Source organism: Eumetopias jubatus, unplaced genomic scaffold (assembly GCF_037043125.1).
Source record: "Eumetopias jubatus isolate StellerSeaLion01/CBP00866 unplaced genomic scaffold, mEumJub1_p1.0 scaffold_11, whole genome shotgun sequence".
Lineage (NCBI taxonomy): Eukaryota > Metazoa > Chordata > Mammalia > Carnivora > Otariidae > Eumetopias > Eumetopias jubatus.
This window is the reverse complement of record NW_028274817.1, coordinates 50964602-50987596: the sequence shown is the minus strand read 5'-3', so window position 1 is coordinate 50987596 and position 22995 is coordinate 50964602. Positions and strand designations below refer to the sequence as shown.

At 37.1% G+C, this 22995-nt stretch overlaps 1 long non-coding RNA gene across 2 annotated transcripts in view; it reads right to left on the bottom strand.

Moving 5' to 3' along the window:
• LOC114207410 (uncharacterized) overlaps window positions 1-22995 on the bottom strand; it is a 28889-nt gene that overhangs the window by 4877 nt on the left and 1017 nt on the right. For both annotated transcript variants that reach the window (XR_003608855.2, XR_015769444.1), the window contains exon 2: window positions 22080-22152. This is a non-coding gene — a long non-coding RNA (uncharacterized LOC114207410). The remainder of the gene's footprint in view (window positions 1-22079; window positions 22153-22995) is intronic.

Here is a 22995-nt window from a genome sequence, read left to right as displayed (position 1 = left end):
CCCATTCCATAAAGAAACCAATGTTTTCTTCCTATTGATGTTGTCTTCTTCAGCTTTCTTGAAATAAAATACATAGCTATATGACTGAGATTTGAAATCTATAAAATGAGAAAGTTCAACTAAATTAATTTTATGGTCCTTGTCAAGAACTTTGAAGGTTCTGAGATTTTACTCTATGTAAAAGTTAACAAGTTAGCCACAGTTTCATAGATGCTGGCAGAAGACACAAAACGCTAGGGTCAGAGTCAAAGAATAGTTTATTAAACCAGCAATAGCAGTTACTAGAATATCAGTATTTGTACCAGTTCCCTGAGCCCCAATTCCCACAGGGTTACTGAAAGAGGGCTAGAAGATACCATGCAGTAGGGTACATTATAAGAAGGGAATCTTGAGTTTATCATTTATAATGGACAGCAATCTCTGGAAGAAAGCAGTATCTCTGTTTTCTATGGCTGTTCACCACATAAAATTATTTTTAATTGAGATATAACCCACATACCGTAACTCTTTGAAAGTAAGCAACTCAGTGGTTATGAGTATATTCACAAAGTTGTGCAACAATCACCATTTTATAATGCCTGCACATTTCCTACCATCTGAAAAATAAACCTCATACTCATTAGTCATTCCTCATTCCCTCTCCTCCAAACCCCTGGAGACCACTAACTTACTTTTGCCTCTCTGGATTTGCCTATTCCAGACATTTCATGTAAATGGAATCACACAATATGTGACCCTTCTGTGATAGGCTTCTTTCATTTACCATAATGTTTTCAAGGTTCATCCATGTTGTAACATGAATCAGTTTATTTCTTATGGCTGAATAATATCTGTTGTATGGATATAACACATTTTATTTATCCATTCATAAGTTGATGGACATTTGGGTTGTTTACATCTTTTGACTATTATGAATAATGGTGGCATAAATATTCACATATAAGTTTTTGTGAGGACATATAGTTTCTATACTCTTGGTTATATAACTAAGAGGGAAATTGCTGAGTCATGTGGCAACTCTATGTTTAACTTTTTAAACAACTGCCAAACTGCTGCCCAAAGCAGCCGCACCATTTTATATTCCCATCAGAAAGGGTTCCAATTTCTTTACATCCTTGCCAACACTTATTATTTCCTGTCTTCTCAATTATAGCCATGATAGTGAGTGTGAAGTGATATCTCACTGTGGCTCTGATTTGTATTTCCTTAATTCCATATTTTTATGTGCCTATCAGCCATTTTCATATCTTCTTTTGAGAAATGTTTATATAAATCCTTTGCCCTTTTTTTACATTGGATTATTTGTCTTTATTATTGAGTCATTAGAGTTCTTTATATATTCTAAATTCTAGACCTTTAACATTTTCTGTGGCTTATCTTTCCACTTTCTTGATGGTATCCTCTGAAGCACAAAAGTATTTAATTTTAATGAAGTTGAACTTATCTTTTTTTTTTTTTTTTTGGTTGCTTGCTTTTGGTGTTTTATATATAAGAAACCAAAGCCAGGAATATTTACACCTGTTTTCTCCTAAGAGTTTGAAAGATTTAGTTTTTCCACTTAGGTCTTTGATCCATTTTGAGTTAATTTTTGTATATGATTCGAGGTAGAGATCCAACTTGATTGTTTTCCATGTGTATACTCTGACTCAACACCATTTGTTGAAAAGACTATTTTCCCATTGAATATTTCTCTTGTCAAAAATCAATTGACCATAAGTGATTGGTTTATTTCAGATTTATTTTTGAGAGCACCACATGGTCTTGATTATTACAACTTTCTCCTAAATTTTGAAATCAAGAAGTTGAATAACTGCAATACTTCTTGCCACTTATATTCAACATAATTACTAGTGATTCTAGTTTGTGCTATCCAGCATGAAAGATAAATGAAATACATTCAATTGCAAAGAATTAAGTAAAACTGTCTTTATTTGCAGAAGACATGACTGTCTATGTTGAAAATCCAATAGAATCTACCAAAAAGCTACAACAACTCATAGATGAGTTTAAAAAAGTTGTAAGATGTAAGACCAATATATGAAAATTGATTGTAGTTCTATATATTAGCAATAAACTATGGAAAACCAACATTTTAAAAAATACCATTTATAATAGTATCAAAACTATGAACTATTTAGGAATAGATCTGACAAAAGAAGTGAAACCTTTAAATGAAAACAGAAACCAGTAATGAGAGAAGTTAGAAAAGATCTTAATAAATGGAGAGATATACCTTTTTCATAGATTGAAAGCCTAAGTTTTATAATAATACTAATTGTTCCCAAATTGATCCATAGAAACAATGCATTCCCACAAAGCCCCAGCAAGCTTTTTTTTAAAAGAAATTTACAAGCTGATTCTAAAATTCATATAGAAATGCAATAAACTGTGAAAGAAAAGAACAAAGTTACAAGGCTAACACTAATTTAAATACTTATTATAAAGTGATAGTAATCAGAACAGTGTGGTATTGCCCCCACACAAATCAGGAATCCCTTTGATAGCAGTGCTGACAGGTTATCTAGTCTGACTTTGGTGACAAATTTTTACCATCTCCCAAGAGAAACTTCTAGTACTGAATACTCTTGTTTTAAAAAGTTGTTGGGGAGAAGTTAAGATGGTGGAGGAGTAGGGGACCCTAATTTCATCTGGTCCCTGGAATTCAACTAGTTACCATATCATTCTGAACACCTGGGAAATCAACCAGAGATCTGATAAAAGAATTGCTGCAATTCTACAAATAGAAAAGTGACCATTTTTTGCAAGGTAGGTGTGGAGACATGAATCCAAGGTGATATATCTGAGGATAAACTGTGGGGGGAGGGAGCTTCCTTAAGCTACTGGAAAATAATATAAGTAGGGGAGTGGAAAACCAGAACTTTTAGAAGTGTGCTGTGGTGGGGGAGGTCCCTGCGTGAAAGGTGCTCAGTGGCAAAGTGGAGTGGAATCCCAGGTGGGACAGTGTGGTCACAGGATCCCTGGGGTCACAGAATGGGGATGGCTCAGTGCGGCAGAGTTCCCAAGCATTGGAGCAAGGAAGCCAGCTGTACACAGGGAGTCTAGGTGCTGGCTTTCTGCTCAGTGTTGCCATAAACCATGAACCGCTGCATGGTTAGGTGACCACTCTCCAGGCAGTGGACCAGCAAAAGGCAGAAGCGGGGCAAGAACACCTTCCCTCCCCGGCGAGGAATGGTGCAGGTCTGTGTCACAAGAGTCCGTAAAGTCTGGAGACTCGAAACAGGGTGGCATGCCTGAGATAAAAAAACGATCGGTCACAGGCTGGGCGAACACAGAGTCAGATGGAAACCAGGGGGACAAGAGAGATTGACTGCTGTTTTGTGAGGGGCTCACTGAAGAGTGGGGGGGGGGCTTTCACCTCTGGGGCTAGAGACTGGAGCATCACCATTTTCATCCCCCCAACCAGTGCTGAAAGCCTTCAGGGAGCAAAAGAGTGCCACATAGTGCAATCTGAAGCCACTTACACTGACCTGGCCCCCTGGCAAGAGGGGTGCAATTCCACCTGGGCAAAGACACCTGAGAAACAGGGCAAGATGCCCCTCCCCCAGAAGACCAGCAGAAACATCTGGCTAATACCAAGTTTACTAATCATACAGAACTGCAAAGCTTCAGCTCTTATGGAAAACAGTATATAGCATTCATTTTTTTTTTATTATTCTTGAGTCTTTAAGTTTTATATATATGTATAAGCTTATATATATAAGTTCATATATATAAGTTTATATATATATATAAGTTTTATATATATAAAAGTTTTTCATTCCTTCCTATTTTGGGATCTAGTTTCTTTTAACAAACAGACCAAAATATACCCAGGATCCAGTTTATTGTTTTGACTGTTTTACCTCGTATTTGATTTTTTTTTTCTCTCTCTCTTTTTTTCTTTGTTTCTGTTTTCTTCTGTTTTGCACTCTGTACTTTTCTGGTGTTGTTGTTGTTATTTTTGTCTTTTCTCTCTCTTTCTTTTATTTTCTGGACATAATGATGAGACGGACAAACTCACCCCAAAAGAAAGAACAGGAGGCAGTACTCACTGCCAGGGATTTAATCAATATGGATATAAATAAGATATCTGAACTAGAATTCAAAACAATGATTATAAAGATACTAGCTGGGCTTGAAAAAGCACAGAAGACACTAGAGAATCCCACATTGGAGAAATAAAAGAACTAAAATCTAATCAGGCCAAAATTAAGAAGGCTATCACTGAGATGCAGTAAAAAATGGAGGCTCTAACTGCAGGGATAAACAGAAGAGAGAGTCAGTGATATAGAAGACAAAATGATGGAGAATAAGGAAGCTGAGAAAAAGAGAGAAAAATTACTGGATCACTAAGGGAGGATTTGAGAGATCAGCCATACCATAAAGTGAAATAATACTAATATAATAGGGGTCCCTGAAGAAGAGGAGGAAGAGGAGGAGGAGGAAGAGGAGGAGGAAGAGGAGGAGAAAGAAGAGGGGAGAGAGAGGGAGAGAGAGAGACGCAGAAGGTTTATTTGAACAAAATATAGCTGACAACTTCCCTAATCTGGGGAATGAAAGAGGCACTCAAGTCCAGGAGGCACAGAGAACTCCCCTAAAAATCAATAAAAATAGGTCAATACCTCTACATATAATAGTGAAGCTTGCAAATTTCAGAGATAAAGAGAAAATCCTGAAAGCAGCTCAGGACAAGAGGTTCTTAACTTACAAGGGTAGGATCATAAGGCTGGCAGCAGACCTGTCCAGAGACCGGGCAGGCCAGAAATGACTGCCATGATATATTCAAGGTGCTAAATGAGAAAATATGGAGCCAAGAATACTTTTTCCAACAAGGCTGTCATTCAGAATAGAAGGAAAGATAAAGAATTTCCAGGACAAACAAAAACTAAAAGAATTTCTGATCACTAAACCAACCTTTCACAAAATATTAAAGGGGATCCTTTGAGCAAAGAGAGAACCCAAAAGTAACAAAGACCAGAAAGGAACAGAGACAATCTACAGGAACAGTGACTTTACAGGTAATAAAATGGCACTAAATTCATTTGTTTCAATAATTACTCTGAATGCAAATGACTAAATGCTCATATCAAAACACAGGGTATCAGACTGGATAAAAAAACAAGACCGATCCATATGCTGTCTACAAGAGACTCATTTTAGACCCAAAGACACCTCCAGATTGAAAGCTGAGTGGATGGAGAACCATTTATCATGCTATGGACATCAAAAGAAAGCTGGGGTAGCCATCTGTATATCAGACAAACTAGATATTAAACCAAAGACTGTAATAAAAGATGAAGAAGGACATTATATCTATCTATCTATCTATCTATCTATCTATCTATCTATCTATCTACCAACAAGAAAATCTAACAGTTGTAAATATTTATGCCCCTAACTGGGGAACAGCCAGTTATATAAACCAATCAATAACAAAATTAAAGAAACACTTGGATAATAATACAATCATAGGAGGGGATTTTAACACCCCATTCACACCAATGGACAAATATTCTAAGTGGAAGATCAACAAAGAAACAAGGGCTTTGAATGACACACTGGATCAGATGGACTTCACAGATATTCAGAGAATTTCATCCTAAAGCAACAGAATACACATTCTTCTCGAGTGCACATGGAACATTCTCCAGAATAGATCACATACTGGGTCACAAATCAGGTTTCAATGATATTAAAAGACTGGGATTATTCCCTGCATATTTTCAGACCACAGTGCTTTGAAACTTGAACCCAATCACAAGAGAAAATTTGGAAGGAACACAAATACATGGAAGTTAAAGAGGCTGGAAGTAGAAGGATAATGCTAAGTGAAATAAGTCAGTCAGAGAAAGACAAATATCATATGATTCACTCATATGCGGAATTTAAGAAACAAAACAGATGAACAGAGGGGGAGGGAGGGAAAAAGACGAAATCACAGAGGGAGACAAACTATAAGAGACTCTTAACTACAGGAAACAGTTGTTGGAGGGGAGGGGAGTTGGGAATGGGGTAACTGTGTGATGGGCATTAAGGAGGGCACTTGATGGAATGAACACTGGATGTTATATGCAACTGATGAATCACTAAACTCTACCTCTGAAACTTATAATGCACTATATGTTAATTGATTTTAATTTTTTTAAAAGTTGTTAACACCAAGCCACAACAATATTTATTACAAAGTGTTCCTCCTTCAAGTGACAAGTTTTATCAAAGTTAGGTCATTAAAGGATGTTAAGAAAGAAATGGAGACCAGGCCTGAAAATTGCCTGAGCAGATAAAACCAGTTTAACCATACAAGCAAAGCTTAATTTAGCTCACTTTGGAAGTCTAACTTGATAAAGGTCATTTCTTTCTTATGCCTCTGGAAATCATAAGCAAAACTGGGACTGTTTTCCAAAATTGATATGAGATAACCACTGAACAATTCCTTATCTTTTATGAAAGTTCTAATATTAAAACCGATCACTATGAAAAATAAACAGTCATTGCTTTCTCACTATATAAGCTGCTTTATAACAATATACCTGTCCCCCTGAAGCTCATTCCATGTTTTGGTTTGAATGCTCCTAGTTTGCAAACTGTCTTTTTGGTGTGTGCAGAATAAATAAATTTTTCCTAATCACTAAAAAATAAACAAACAAAACAGTGGTATTGACCTAAGATAAATAGATGAATGAAATAGAATATAAACAGTCCAGAAATAAACCCATGCATATATGGGCAACTGACCTTTTACAAAGATATGAGATGGAGAAAAGTGCAAGGTGGATAGAAGATAGTTCTTTTTTCAATTATTTGTAGTGGAACAATCAGATGTCCAAACACAAAAGCACACAAAAAACCCATAATTTCAATCCATAGCTTTCATCATTACAAAATTTAACTCAAAGGAGATTGCAGACCTAAATGTAACACCTAAAACTACAAGAAAACATAGGAGAAAAATTTTGTGAACTTGGGTTAGGCAAAGATTTCTCAGATGTTATACCATGTACAGTCCATAAAATAAAAATCAGTAAATTGGACTTCAGTAAAATTAAAAACCTCTGCTTTTCAAAAGACACTGCTATGACAATGAGAAAACAAATTACAGACTGGGAGGAAATATTTGCAAAGCATGTATTTGATAAAGGACTTGCATTCTGAATATAAGAAAAATCTCAAAACTCAATAATGAGAAAACTATCAACCCAATTAAAAATAAATTATTTGAGCAGACACTTCACAAAAGATATTTGGATAGGAAATAAACATGTGAAAGATGCTCAACATTATTCATCACTAGGGAAATACAAATTAAAACCATGAGATACTACTATACATCCAACAGAATGGCTAAAGGATGCCAAGGATGTAGGGCAACTGGAATTCTAACATATTGCTGCTGGCAACATAAAATGATACAATTTATTTGGAAAACAGTTGGGCAATTCTTTTTTGATATCTACAAGGTATTTTTTTCATGACATATTTTTAACAGCTCTATTAAGGCATCATAGAAATAAAATAAATTGTAATATATTTAAAAGTATAATTTGAGACCTATGACATGTTCATATACTTGTGAAACCATCAGCAAAATCAAGATAATTAACAAATACTTCAGCCCCAGAAGATTCCTTAGTCCCTCTTTAATCCCATCTTCTTGCCCCTATATTCTCTCTCCCCTGATGCCCAGGCAACCATTGATTCCTTTCTGTCACTATAGATTATTTTGTATTCCCAAGAATATTTGGAAATGGAATCAATATAGTATGTACTGTTTCTTGTCAGGCTTTTTCACTCCATATAATTATTTTGAGATTTGTCTGGGCTTTTTTCGTTTTTGTTTTTGTTTTTTTGCACATTACTTGCTCATCCTCTTATTGCTGAGTGGTTCTATTGTATGGATGCTCCATAATTTTGGCAATTTCTTAATAAGAAATGACCCAGCCAATTCCACTCCTAGGTATTCTCTCAAAAGAAATATAAGCCTACATATACATAAAGACCTGTACTTTAATATATAAACTGTGGTATATCCATATAGTGGAATACTACTCAGCAATAAAAATGCAATAGCATGACTGAATCCCAAAATAAATATACTGACATAAGCCATAGAAAAGAGTACATACTATATGATTCCATTTATATAAAACTGTATAAAAAGCAAACTAATCTACGTGACAGAAAGTGAATCAGTGTTTGCCTAGGGAGAAGGCTGGGGTGGGAGGGAGGAGCTACACAGGGACAGGAGGAAATTCTGGGGGCCAATGGACATGTTCATTTTCTTGACCGAGGTGATAGTTGTACAAGGTTATATATGTATGCCTTTTTAAAATATTTTATCACGGTAAGAACACTTAACATGAGATCTATCTTCAACAGATTTTTAAGTGTACAATACAGCGTTATCTATAGATATAATGTTGTACAGCAGATCTCTAGAACCTATTCATTCTGTATAACTGAAATTTTATACCTTTTGATATAACTCTCCTATCCAACTTCTCCCAGCAACCACCATTTTATTCTTTGCTTCTATGAATTTGACTATTTCAGATACAAATATTATAAAATCATGAACTTTTATAATGTGCAGCTTATTGTATGTCAATTATAATTCAATAAAGAGTTCAGGGAATTACTCAGAACTTTGAGGAATAATAATTGCAGTTAACATCTATTGAGTACTTATTATTTATTTTTTTAAGATTTTATTTTATTAGAGAGGGAAAGCATGCAAGCAGGGGGAGGGGCAGTAGGAGAGGAAGAGAGAGAGAAAAAGAGAGAATCTCAAGCAGACTCCCTGCCTAGTGTGGAGCCTAATGGGTTGTTTGATCTCACGACCCTGAGATCATGACTTGAGCTAAGAGTCAGACACTTAACGGACTGAGCTACCCAGGCGCCCCTACTGAGACACCCCTACTGAGCATTTATTATGTGCTAGGTACTGTACTAAGCATTTTACATGTATTAATCTCATTCTCAATGCAATTTATGATGGAGGTATTATTCTTAACCTCCATTTTATTTATGAGGAAACTAAGGCATAACAAATTTAAGATACTTGGCCAAGGTCCCAAAGTCTCATAAAAGGTGGAACAAACCATAATATATGCTTCCTCTCATAATAATATCTCCAATGTATTCAGTGCTTTAGGTAGCAGACCCTGAGTTTGTGAGTTTGACATTTGATAGATGTACTTACTATAACTAAGCAACATGCCCCAAATTCCATAGCAAGCAGTGGAGGACACAGATTTGAACCAAGGATCTTTATCCACCAGGTGAGTCCCAGTGGAAAACAGGTTGAGAACTACTTCTTTGTTTAGAGGTTGGGCCAGTGGTGCATGAAGATGGATCTGATACTTGCTTTAGGCAGGTCACTATTTGCCTCATCCTGAAGATAGGCGTTTTTTGCATGGATCCCTAACTGCCTTGGTTTACCTGCCCAACTAGATAGTCAGATACCTACTACAGCTTGTATTACAGTGGAGACTGCTAAGACTTCCTACCTGATTAACCACCTCTTTTCCCGTCCCCAATACTTTACAGATAAGCTGGTTCTCCCAGGTCCTTGACCCTAAATATCTGGGTCTTTACCAGTTCTAGTTTCCTATCCTTAAAGACTTTGTGTTACTGATAACCATAAAGTCCTCTAGCAGAGTGTATATAAATTATGACAAAGGGCAGTTCACAAACCATCTTATTTGGATTTAAATATATCCACTTCCTCACAGATCCATTGAGTTATGTTGGCATTAGAAATTCTATGCACAGTTGAGAGCTGTGAATGTGGAATAAAGCAGTTTTATAAGCCATACTCCCAGCTGAAATATCAAGGGCCTGGATTACATTAAACGTCTTGATTCTTTCAAGCACCCACACAGATAATTTTGGAACATAAATATATCCCCTCCCCTTGACCCCATTCCCAGTCTTGGAGCTACTTGTTCTCTCTGGTAGCACAGTACTGAATGTCAGGGCATCAGAGTTTCCTTAAACCATCAGAAGCAACCAATTCACCTCTTTTGCTCATTTACCACTGTTGTGCTTTGCTCCACTCCTGATAGCTCCTGCTGCTTTGGATTTGATCCATCTCATATACCATTTACCCCTGACTCTGTTCTTGCCCTTCATTCAACATCTGGTTTACCATTCCATTCCATTTATTGCTACATTTAAAACATGTGGTTTAGCACTTTTAAAACATCTGAATAGAAGAGTTGTTCTTAAGAAGGCAGTTGGAGTTTGGCTATTGTGGATACTGCTGCTATGAACATTGGAAGAGCCGAGATGTCCTTCAACAGATGAATGGATAAAGAAGACGTGGTCCATATATACAATGGAATATTACTCAGCCATCAGAAAGGATGAATACCCAACTTTTATTTCAACATGGATGGGACTGAAGGAGATTATGCTAAGTGAAATAACTCAAGCAGAGAAAGTCAATTATCATATGGTTTCACTTATTTGTGGAACATAAGAAATAGCATGGAGGACATTAGGAGAAGGAAGGGAAAAATGAAAGGGGGGGGAAATCGGAGGGAGAGATGAACCATGAGAGACTATGGACTCTGAGAAACAGGGTTTTAGAGGGGAGGGGGGAGGGGGGATGGGTTAGTCCGGTGATGGGTATTAAGGAGGGCATGTACTGCATGGAACACTGGGTGTTATACGAAAACAATGGATCATGGATCACCACATCAGAAACTAATGATGTATTGTATGGTGACTAACATAACATAATAAAATTAAAAAAATTAAAAAAAAAGAAGGCAGTTGGAGTGATACAATTCAATATACTACTCCTTCAGTATTCCTCTCCTTCATTCATTGCTATCTCCCTTGCTGGTATCTTGTTTTTCTCTTTCCTCTGTCTTATAGCCCTTCTGCTCATGACTTGTTTTCTTCTACCTCACTTGTTCTCAAACTTTAGCATGCATCAAAATCACCTGGAGGGCTTGTTAAAACACAGATTGCTGGATTGCAAATAGAGAGTTTCTGATCCAGTAGGTCTGGACTGCTGCTCAAGAATTTTTAGTACTGAAAAGTTTCCAAGTGATGCTGATGCTATTGGTCTGGGGTCTATACTTTCAGAAGCACTGTCCTAGCTCAACACTGTTTATATTAACCACCTGTCTATCTCCCGACTTGTCCTCTAAGCCCTTTTTTGTGAATTGCCTTGATGTGCAAAGCTGGCAGGTGTGGCTATGGATCCTGATTTGCCATAATCACCCAGGGCCAAGTCTTTAAATTAGAGCCAATGATCTTGGCAATGTGCTCTTTAGAGGTAAGAACTCAGAATCAAGATGTAGGATTTATATTCTAGAGCTCTTAAAACATATTTTCAAAGTGTAGTTCACTGTCCAAATTAAGCTAGTTCAGCATTCTAGAAGTAACAGTAAGAATAAATGAAATTCTAGAAAATGAAATGCAGGGGTGCCTGGGTGGCTCAGTCGTTAGGTGTCTGCCTTTGGCTCAGCCTGGGATCGAGCCCTCCATCGGGCTCCCTGCTCATTGGGAAGCCTGCTTCTTCCTCTCCCACTCCCCCTGCTTGTGTTCCCTCTCTCCCTGTCTCTCTCTCTCTGTCAAATAAATAAATAAAATCTTAAAAAAAGAAAATGAAATGCAATTTACTCCTGAATAACCAAAATAAATGTGGTCTCTCATATTCATATTCATACTCATTTTCTATGTGTGTGTGTCATTATTAATATGGACATGTTTGTATATGTATATATTAACATGATAAATAAAAGATTTATCTATGTCTATATCTATTTGTGTGCTTTGTGTATGCTTTTTAGTATATAAGGATATATCTAAGCAATCCTTAACTTACTGTAGTTTGCATGTCATAAACCTCTAGCATTTAGAGTAGGCTTCTAGCACACAAATAAAATTATGGAAGTCAGTCTACTTTCTGATACATTCTGAGTACTGCTCCCCATAGTTCTTAGTTTCAACTTGGCACCTTGAACTTGTCTCTACCCTATGATACATTCTGAGTACTGCTCCCCATAGTTCTTAGTTTCAACTTGGCACCTTGAACTTGTCTCTACCCTATATAGACCCTTTACTCTGTATCTGGTCCCAGGACAACACCAGGAGAGACTTCCATGGAACAGGGACTGAAGGGTTCACTTTACTACATCTGGCAGGATGGAAAGGATAATGAACTAAGAAAGGAGGGAAGAAAGAAGAGAGACAAGTAAAAGAGAAAGAAGCTGACAGAAACACACGTATATGTCAAGAGCAAGTACGCTCTATGAAAAAAAAACTAGACTCTTGTTTGGCTGGTGAACTGTTTCTGAAAGCAAGCAATCGCGTAGTTCTGAGCAATGTTAGCTTTATTTTAATGTATGTATAGTCTTTCAAATGTGTACTGTTTCCGAAAAGAAATCTGCTCATTGGTTTCCTGATTTGTTTTTAATGTCACCAAAGACCTCCTCCTTTCTGAAGTTTCTGCTGGCTATCATCTCTTTAAAATTAATGTATGGTCTCTGTTATTGCACTTTCCTGGATCCCATCTTACCTGTCTGAATTTTTTTCTTAGCATCCAGCCATCCTGCATAAAAAGTATTTCTCCTCTCAGATTCCCAATCTGCATTCTAGTATCATGGTATCATTTCCATTCCTGTCACACTGAACTGAAATCTCAGAACCTACCATGAGTAATAAACTGCTAAGCTATATCCTTGGATTACTACTTTCCCCTTGTCCACACTTAAAGTGAGCTTTCAACAAACTTCTTTCTTTGGTTTTCATAACCCTCCCCACTCTTTCTTGGTGATCTTACCTACTACCACATCTTCAACTAATATTGCTATGTAAATGACTCTAAATCATCTATCTCCAAACTTTTTCAGAAACACAAGACCTAATGTCTAATGATGTCTTCACCTGCATATTTTGTAGGCACCTGAAATGTGGCATGTTTCATACATAACTCAGCATTATATTTTTCAAAATATATTTCTCCTCTTTGATTCCCAATCTGCATTGCAAAATTATCACTCTCCCTGTAACTCAGGTTTGAAACCTCAGAATTATCTTCTACTTTTCCCTTTCCCTTATTTCCCATATCAGGTCAGTAGATCCTATAAATATGATCTGCGAAGACTGTTCCTATCTTTCCATACTTTCTTCTACTGTTCTAAATCATAGTCTTATTATTGCATGTCTATCACTGAAATATCTTATTAACTGCCTTGGGTCCCATGAACCAGCCCAACTCAATTATGCATCTCATATCCACCAACCAACAGGTTATGGATGCCTCCAGGCTGTTTACTATTGATTTTTCCTTCCTCCCTTAAGACACCTAGTTATGATCCTGGCTGTAACTTGCAAACTCTTGAATCTATAAGCCAAATCTAACAGGGCTACTTTAGACCTTTGCAATGTTTATTTTTTGAGTCTTGGTTTTTCTTAGCAGATTTTTGCCTTGGCTCACCTTTCTACCTCCTCCTTTTCTGGGCTATTTTGGATATCTGCACTAGGTCAGGTTCCTATAACTGGCAGTCAGGTTGAGTGAAAGTACTCATTCTCCAATAAGAGAATGACTTTTGAAAGTGGTGTCCTAATTTATCTCGTCTCCAGTGTCTTATCTTATAAACCATTCTACACACCAATGCCAGAGCACTGTTCCTAAAATACAGGTCTAATCATGTGTTTTTCCTGTTCATATATTTCTGGCAACTCTCCACAGTTATGGAATAAAATCAGAATGGCACTCAAAGTCTTCCTGATTTGGCCCCTCTTTCCCAGCTTTATCTCCCACTATACAATCATAAAACTTACCTTCCAGCTCCATTAGATGACTAATCAATTTCCAAACCCAGCCCACATTTTCCTTTCTCTAAGCTTTTGCTCATGTTGTTCCCTCTCCCTCAAAAGCCCTTTCCTCTAATTTCCAACTTTTGGGGGTCCTACTTATATTTAAAGGCATAGCCTTTTCATAAAACCTTCCCCTTTCTTGGGGCACCTGGGTGGCCCAGTTGGTTAAGCGTCTGTCTTACACCCAGATCATGATCTCAAGGTCATAGGATTGAGCCCTACATCAGCTCCCTGCTCAGTGGGGAGTCTGCTTCTCTCTCTGATTCTGCCTCCTCCCCCCTGCTCATGCTCTGTCTCTGTCTCTCTTTCTCTCTCTCTCAAATAAAATCTTTAAAAAAGAAAACCTTGTAAAAAAAAAAAAACCTTCCCCATTCTCTTCCTCCTATATACTTCTGTAATATTCTTTTGCAGTCAGATGAGTTCTTGTCAGTTGCCTTGACACTATCCTAAGCCAAATGAGATCATGAATAGTGTTATCATTCATTTATCCTTAGCACCATGCCCTAGACATATTTACTACTCAATATTTGTTAATATAATTCACACGATATGTATAAGTTCTAATATGCTAGCTAAAATTTTATTACTTTATAGTCTTATATTTAATCACAAAAAATAGTGTAAAAAGAAAAAGTAATCTAATGACAGTTATATATAATTGTAGGATCACATATAGAGCTTTACCTGCAATGCAAAAGCTTTATTCTGTAGATTAAAAGTCTTTTCCAAAAATTTTCCTAAAAATTCACGTGCATATCTTAAAGAAGGCTTTCTGAATGAATCTGATGCCAATGTAGATGCCATTTAGCTTCTAATATGTTGGAATGGAAGACTTAAAAATAAGTAGGATAAGAACTATATATTTTCCACTACTGTATTAGGTAATATACAATTTAATGTAATCAGTTAATGGGTTGTCCTGTTTAGTCTATATAAACTCCTAAGAGTTGTTCTGGTACATAATGTATACTTGATTAAATATGGTGTTTATGGTCATTTCCATACATCAGGCTCTGATCAGAAAGAAATTCTTATATCATTGTATAGCAAAATCAAACCCTGCATTTCCTGCTTTTGCCAGGAGAGGAAGGACAAGATTGGTGTTCACATGAGAATATCAATTCTTTGAAATTGTAAGTAGGTATATGCTTGTCATTGTGTGTATAGCAGGGGAGGTGGCTTAAACAACTGATTTGTATTTATGCTAAGGAACAAACAGGTAATAATGAACAAATAAAAATTGATGTGGAATGGATGAACCTTGAAAATCTTATTCTCAGTGAAAGAATCCAGTTAATAAAACACCATACATTTTTAAGATTCTATTTATGTGAATGCCTAGAAGAGGGAAATCTAGAGAGACATAAAAGTGGATTAGTGGTTGCCTTGGGTTGGGAGGGGTGTGGTTTGGGAGGACTGAGGAGGGGTTATGGTTAAAGACAAGATTCTTTCTGGTGTGATGAAAATATTCTAAAATTGATTGCAGTGATGGTTATACAACTCTGTGAATATATTAAAAACTGCTGAATTGTATACTTTAAAAGGGTGAAATGTATGATTTGTGAATTATATCAATAAAGCTATTAAAATTTATGTAGAATATATAAAACAAAATAAACCTTTTTTTTTTTTTTTTTTTTTTTTAGAGAGAGAGTGTGTGCACACCTGTTGGGGGGGAGAGGCAGAAGGGGAGGGAAAGTGAGAAGACAGGCTTGATCTCACAATCCTGAGATCATGACCTGAGCCAAAATCAAGAGTCGGACACTTAACTGACTGAGCCACCCAGTTGCCCCAAAATAAACCTATTTCTAAGACTTGCCTAACTACTGATACCTAGATATGAAAACAAGTTATTATTTACAGATGTCAAACATGTCTTCTTCAATTTTCATGATTAATTATATTTTGAAAAGGTCAGAAAATAAACCACAAAAAGAGGCAATAGGTTTTAGTTGCATAACTTTAGTCTCACTTTCGAGACTAAAACAGTGTCTTCAAGACACTGTTTATACATACTGATTTTTTTCTTAAAAAAATCCCTCAGCTTCTTAAATAAACAGCATCCCTATTAACACCAATGTGTGTTTCTCTGATCCACATAGTTTAGCAAGCAAATTGAAAGTTTTCCCCTCACTGTTTATTACTATACCTATGTCTTACTAACTTATAGACTGGACAATTACCATTCATGATCTGTTAAGCCACTCTTGAAAATTGCTTTGGGGCTTTGGGACTTTGGTTAACAGGGAAGTCGGTTGTTAGAAGCATATTTTCCATATAAAATTCAAAGGGTTGGTTTTCAGTATACTGTATAAAACCATAGGTGGTATGATTCTGGGAATTCTCAGTCTCTATTAGTCTCAACACTTTCCCCAAAAGGAGAAATTGGTACCATAGTCTTTTGGACTAATTTTTGTGGGGCTATGTTTTAGCTGCCTGGCTTCTAGCCCCAATCCCTGTAATCATCACAACTGAACACATTAACCTTTACCAATAAAGGTTATTGGTAAATAACCAATAGCAGTGGTTGGTCATTATTTGCTATTGGTCATTATTTTTTCCAGGCCTTTTCTTGTTGTCTACATTTTCTTCACTGGGACCAATCTTGTTCCTAGTCAGAGAGGATTCAAGGATGAGTATTTCAATAGTTTGTGCCTTAGCATCAAGTGGACCTATCCCTTCTGGTCCTACTGTGGTCATTATTTTTTGGTCATTATTTTTTCCAGGCCTTTTCTTGTTGTCTACATTTTCTTCACTGGGACCAATCTTGGTCATTGCTATTGGTCATTATTTTTTCCAGGCCTTTTCTTGTTGTCTACATTTTCTTCACTGGGACCAATCTTGTTCCTAGTCAGAGAGGATTCAAGGATGAGTATTTCAATAGTTTGTGCCTTAGCATCAAGTGGACCTATCTCTTCTGGTCCTACTGTGATCTCACAGACCACTTAAACAAACTGGGTGTCTTTGTTGCCATCTTTTATTCACCGGTATCTGCATTTCTTTGTAGATTTCATCTGTTATGCCAACTTCTTTAGGTCTGGTGCCTTGCCTTGTTTAGCAGTGTCTTGCCAGACTGCTTAAGAGATTGCTAATTTGTTTCTTAATCCCAATCCCCCATCAGTGGATTCCTGCTTATCTGCCTATTGCCTGCCAGCGGACTGGATTCTATTCTCTGCCTGCCTGCCAGGACATCCAATTCTGGACTTCTAGAGTCTAGCTGTTTGCCTGCTTACTGCCTACTGTTACACAACCCTTCTTTCTGCTTTACCAGCCTGCCCAGACTCTTCCTGTTGGTGACTACAGGAAGCTTCTTAGCTTTCCTGTCCTGCTCTAATTAGTCTCTTTAGTTTTTGGGTACTAGGCTCCTTGGCATGGCTCTGTCTGCAAATGACAAATACCTTGAGATACTATCTCCCAGTTTGCTACTAGGTTTTTATTTCCTTGGGCCAACATTTTAGTAATTCTTGTCTACTCTTTCTTTTCCTTTGTTTCCTGTATATAATCTGTGGAGAAAAACAGTTTGTTCCTTTATTTTTTTAAGTTTTTATTTAAATTCTAGTTAGTTAACACAGTGTAATATTAGCTTCAGGTGTACAATACAGTGATGCAACACTTCCACACAACACCTGGTGCTCATCACAACAAGTGCACTCCTTAATCCTTAATCCATCCTCCCACCTCCCTTCCAGTAACAGTTTGTTCTTTCTAGTTAACAGTCTGTTTCTTGGTTTGCCTCTTTTTTCCCCTGTTGCTCCTTTCTTTTGTTTCTTAGATTCCACATATAAGTGAAATCATATGGTATTTGTTTTTTCTCTGACTGCCTTATTTCATCAAAATAAAAAGCTTCTGCACAGTGAAGGAAAAAATCAACAAAACTAAAGGGCAACCTACAGAATGGGAGAAGATATTTGCAAATAACATATCTGATAAAGGGTTAGTATACAACATCTATAAAGAACTTACCGAACTCAGCACCCATTGTGAGTTCAAGCCCCACATGTGGCAAGTTTACTTAAAAAATTTAAAAAAAACCCAACACCCAAAAAACAAATAATCCAGTTAAAAATGGGCAGAAGACACGAACAGACATTTTTCCAAAGACATACAGATGGCCAACAGACACATGAAAAGATGCTCAGCATCACTGATCGTCAGGGTAATATGAATCAAAACTACTATGAGATATCACCTTACACCTGTCAGAATGGCTAAAATCAACAACACAAGAAAGAACAGGTATTGGCACAGATGCAGAGAAAGGGGAACCCATTTACACAGTTGGTAGGAATGCAAACTGGTGCAGCCACTCTGGAAAACAGTATGGAGTTTCCTCAAAAAGTTAAAAACAGAACTACCCAGTGATCCAGCAATTGCACTAATAGATAATTACCCAAAGAACACAAAACACTAATTCGAAGGGATACATGCACTCTGATGTTTATGGCAGCATTATCAACAACAGCCAAATTATGAAAATAGCCCATGTGTCCACAGATTGAAGAATGGATAGAGAAGTTGCGGTGTATATATATATATATATATATATATATATATATATATATATACACACACATATATATATTCATATAATGGAAAATTACTCAGCCATAAAAAAGAATGAAATCTTGTCATTTGCTATGATGTGGATGGAACTAGAGTGCATTATGCTAAGTAAAATAAGTCAGTAAGAGAAAGACAAATACCATATGATTTCACTCATATGTGGAATTTAAGAAACAAAACAGATGAACATAGGAGAAGGGTTAGGGTTAGGGAAGGAAGAATAAAATAAGTTCAAAACAGAGAGGGAGGCAAACTCTTAACTATAGAGAACAAACTGAGGGTAGCTGGAGGGGAGGTGGGTAGAGGGATGTGATAAATGGGTGATGGGCCTTAAGGAAGGCACTTGCTGGGATGAGCACTGGGTGTTGTATGTAAGTGATGAATCACTAAATTTTACTCCTGAAACCAATACTATACTATATGTTAACTAACTTGAATTTAAATTTAAAAAAAGAAAAAAAAAGTTATTCTGCATGCCACTGCCAGACCAGCTCCTTACTTTATTTTATAACATTCCTGCTAAAGATCTTTAGCCATTACTACCACTGTCTTACATTCAAATCTGTTTACATTCTGGGAAAATGCTAGTGGGACAACCATGTTTCCTACTGTTATTCAACATCTATGTTCTCATCATTCTACTCAAGCCCCACTGGCCCCTCAACATCATTGGTCAATATTGTTTCCAGACCATTCTATATGTTGTCTTGTCCTTACTTCCTTTCTTAGCTTTGCCTATTCACATCTGATTTCTGCTTCATACCTCAGCAGCTCAAGTCCTACCTTCTCCTTGAGAACTTCTTCATCTATTCTAGGTCCAACCAATCTCACCCCTTTACCATGTTATGTTGAATTTAGAGTCAGTACCTCCAATTTAGGCAGCTGATTTTCTCTTACCATTTCACAAATTTGTTGTTTTACAGTAGATTTTATAGCTATTAATGGCAGGGATTTTCCATTTCACAGTCTGTTTCATTACAAGTGTTTGTGTACCACAAACAGCACATTAGCAATTGGTAAATAGAAGAATTATGTCAAAGTAAGGTGGAAGTCCAGTTGGTTAACATGTGAATTTCCTTAGCACTTTAAGTTTTGAGGTGATGAGGAGCAAGGTTTCTCACAATTAAGCATAAGTCCTAGCAATATATGAAGACTTTAAGAAAAAAAGAAGAATCTTGCACCAGACTCTGCCCCTTCAGTATGACTGGTATAGTGGCTTCAACAACCTCTAAGTTCCTTACATTAAACTATCTGGTGAAGCTGTGACTACTGGTAGTGAAGCTGTGAAGACATTTTACCACAGATTTTAACAAGTTGGGTACTCTTTAGATTTTTAAAAAAGATCTATTTATTTACTTGAGAGAGAGAAAGAGAGAGCACAAGTTGGGGGGCAGAGGGAGAGAGAGAATCTCCAGCAGACTCCCCGCTGAGCCCAACACATGGCTGGATCTCAGGACCATGAGATCTAGACCTGAGCCGAAACCAAGAGTCAGAGGCTTAACTGACTGTGCCACCCAGGCACCCCTCAATTAGATTTTTAATTCTGATAAAGATAATATCTATTAAAAGTTAATGCCCTTGAGGATCCACATCAGGAAGGAAGAAGCATGAAGGCTACCAAGCATTGAGGGTTGTGATGATGGAGCAAATGCCAGTGGAGATTTAACCTTGTTAGTGTTTTTATTAGAATGGTTATTATTTTCATTAGAGCTCTGATTACAAAGTTGCACTGGATTTAAGTGATCCTCCCTAACCATGTCTCCCTAGAATCCCTGTTTTTCCCAGTGTACAGTTCTATAGAACAGAAGATTCTTCAGGAAGACATATGGAACATTGTAGGAGAATGTCTGGTATTTTTTTTCTGTACATCTATTTTGGTGTTAGCACATAGTATATGCTTAATAAATAACTTACTAAAATAACTTTACTCTTAGGGAAATTTTATATCACAAATGTTTTTCCATGACCCTAAAGGGGATTATTTCTCATTTCTGTCTAATCCACATTACCTTTCATTTCTTTATTAATGACCCAGATCGTTTAGAAGAGAACATTCAGCAGAAGGGAGACACAGAAAGCAAGAGGGATAATATGAGGCTCATCAGAAACCTCTGGGGTAACAAATGACTCTAAAGTCAATTTGGGAAAGACAGAGCCTAGCAGCCTTTTATCTTTCTTTTGTCCTAGGGCTCAGTTTTTAATGTTAACTGAATGCTAAACTCATGAGAAGCCAGAGGGAGAGACCACAAGGTCAGCGGGTCTAAAATAAACTTTTGACATCTCGACTGTTAGTAGCCTCCTTCTTTTTTTCAGCATGAGAGAAAAGAGGTCTCTCCATCCACCAAGCTATCTGTGTGCCCCAGGAAGGTAAAAACAAAGGAATGTATGTGCAGTGAGATCAGCCCTAGGACTGTACTTGGTGAGGTGCCTGGTTCATAATCAGTGGACAAATCTTGCAGGACGGACAGTAGTGGTTTCCTTCATCAGTTAGCTTCCAAGAGAGACCAATGACCTTGAAGTAGGATGGAAGGGTGTTTAATTACTGTTTACATTAACTGAAGCAAAATGCTAAAAACCAAACATCAAGAATTAAGATGGGGCCGAGATAATCACAGTAAAGTCAAATGTAAGCCATATCAGGAAGCGATTTTTTCACTTTTTGCAGTAAAGATTATACACCTTTTACACATACCTCTAATTGGATTTCAAATGTAGCTTTACTTGGTCTGAGGATAGTGAAACCCAACCTTATATTCAAATAATGTCAACCCATTTTCAAGTTTATTTACATACTCCAAACATGCCATTTGTATTACAACGCTTTCTCCCTTTTAAAACCACACTAATGAGACCTAAAAGTCCTTCATGATCTGGAAACTGCTTATCTGTGCACTTTTTCTCTTGGCAACAGAAGTCTTCTCCCCCCAGATGCCCCCAATTTCTTAACCATATGGTCTCTGCACATGCTATTGTCATTTCCCTTGCCTGAAATGTTCTTCCCCCTCTTTCTTTGCCTTGTAATTGCTCAACACAGTTTTGTTTAATATGCTTTCCAATAGCCTGAAAGCCCTTTAAGAGCAAGCCATATCTGTCTTGTTCACTATTGTATCCACAATGCCTAGCACAGTACCTAACATTTAGTAGGCTATCAACAAATACTAACTTTAATTATACCTTTAAGACTTAGCTCAAACATCATTCTCTTTGGGAAGGTGTCTTGGAACCTTGACATTCTGGTGGTTTACCTTCCTCATGTGCTCTATGAGCTCCCTGTTCATATCTGTTGTCCTGAAGTGCAGTTCTTTAATCGTCTGTCTCTCCTGGTAGGTAGACTATGAGGTTCTAAAGGGCAGAAAGTGTGTCCACTTCATTCTTCTAACCCAGAACACTCTGTATAGCACCTGGTATACCCTAAGGAGCTTAATAAATACCCATGGAGTAGATTATTGATCCATGTTTGAGCTTGGAGGATTTTCACCCATATCCATATCTCTTAAACAGGAATTGGATGAAAGCACTGGGTAAACAGGTCGTGTCTTTCTGTAGCATGCATTTTTACTCAATTTTTCAGGAGGGGAAACATTTAAGTTAAATCACATATGTGTTTGTGTGCATATAGTGAGTTGAGTTCAAAATATACATCAAATTTTAAGATAGAAACTTAGACAAAGCAAATTTACCTTAGGGCTCCTTGTCCACCCTGTCTGGGAGCATGTATTTCCTCTTCTGTGTTGTTTTTGGGTAGTTTACCAGCTGCATGATTAAAAAGAAAGTTAATGACAATGACAGCCAGGATTAAAACTGTTTTTAGATAATATTATGTTCTTTTCGCTCTACTGTCCCAGTTAATTGCCTCATCACATCTATAGTATGGTCAATTTTATTGTAATGCACTCCCAATAAATATGCTCATAAACAAATTAGATTCGCCATAGTTGAATTTAGGTTGAAGGGGAGGGCAAAAGAAGTCATAGCCTGAAGATATCTGAGTAACAGGCATATGGACATGTTAGTAGACTCAGTATCTGAGGTTACACTTCAGGCTTCGCTAGCATATATGCTCTTATTCTATGATGGTGGTTCATTCAAATCCTGCTCTGCCCCTGCAATGGTCTTAGTGTGAACACTATTTTTAGAGGGCCCTGTTTAAAAAAAGATGTTAGAAATATAGCCTGGGCATCTTCCTGACAAGACAAGCACTAAAGACTAACGATGCTTACAGTACCCTGCTGCTGCACAAAAACACCTAGCATTTGTGTAGAGATTTACGTTTTAAACAAAGCTTTGACAGACATGATTTTACTTCCCTCCCATAACAACCCTAAACCTAAACTAGTCTCAGAAACTGAAAATAGCACTCAATCCAATTGCTAGCTCTCTATAGGTGCTTTGGTTAAAGAGCATTAACTGCTCCCCCTTCCCCCGAGATTAGGTAGTGGATGCCTGCTGCTTCTACTATCCAGCAGCATGGAAATAAAGGAACGACTGTATTTCTTTGATCTCAAAGCAATCATGGTAATACAAAGCACCCCCCTCTGTCCACTTTGACCCATACGGTCTGTCTAGGCAATTAATCAATGCTCTCAGTGGTAGTTT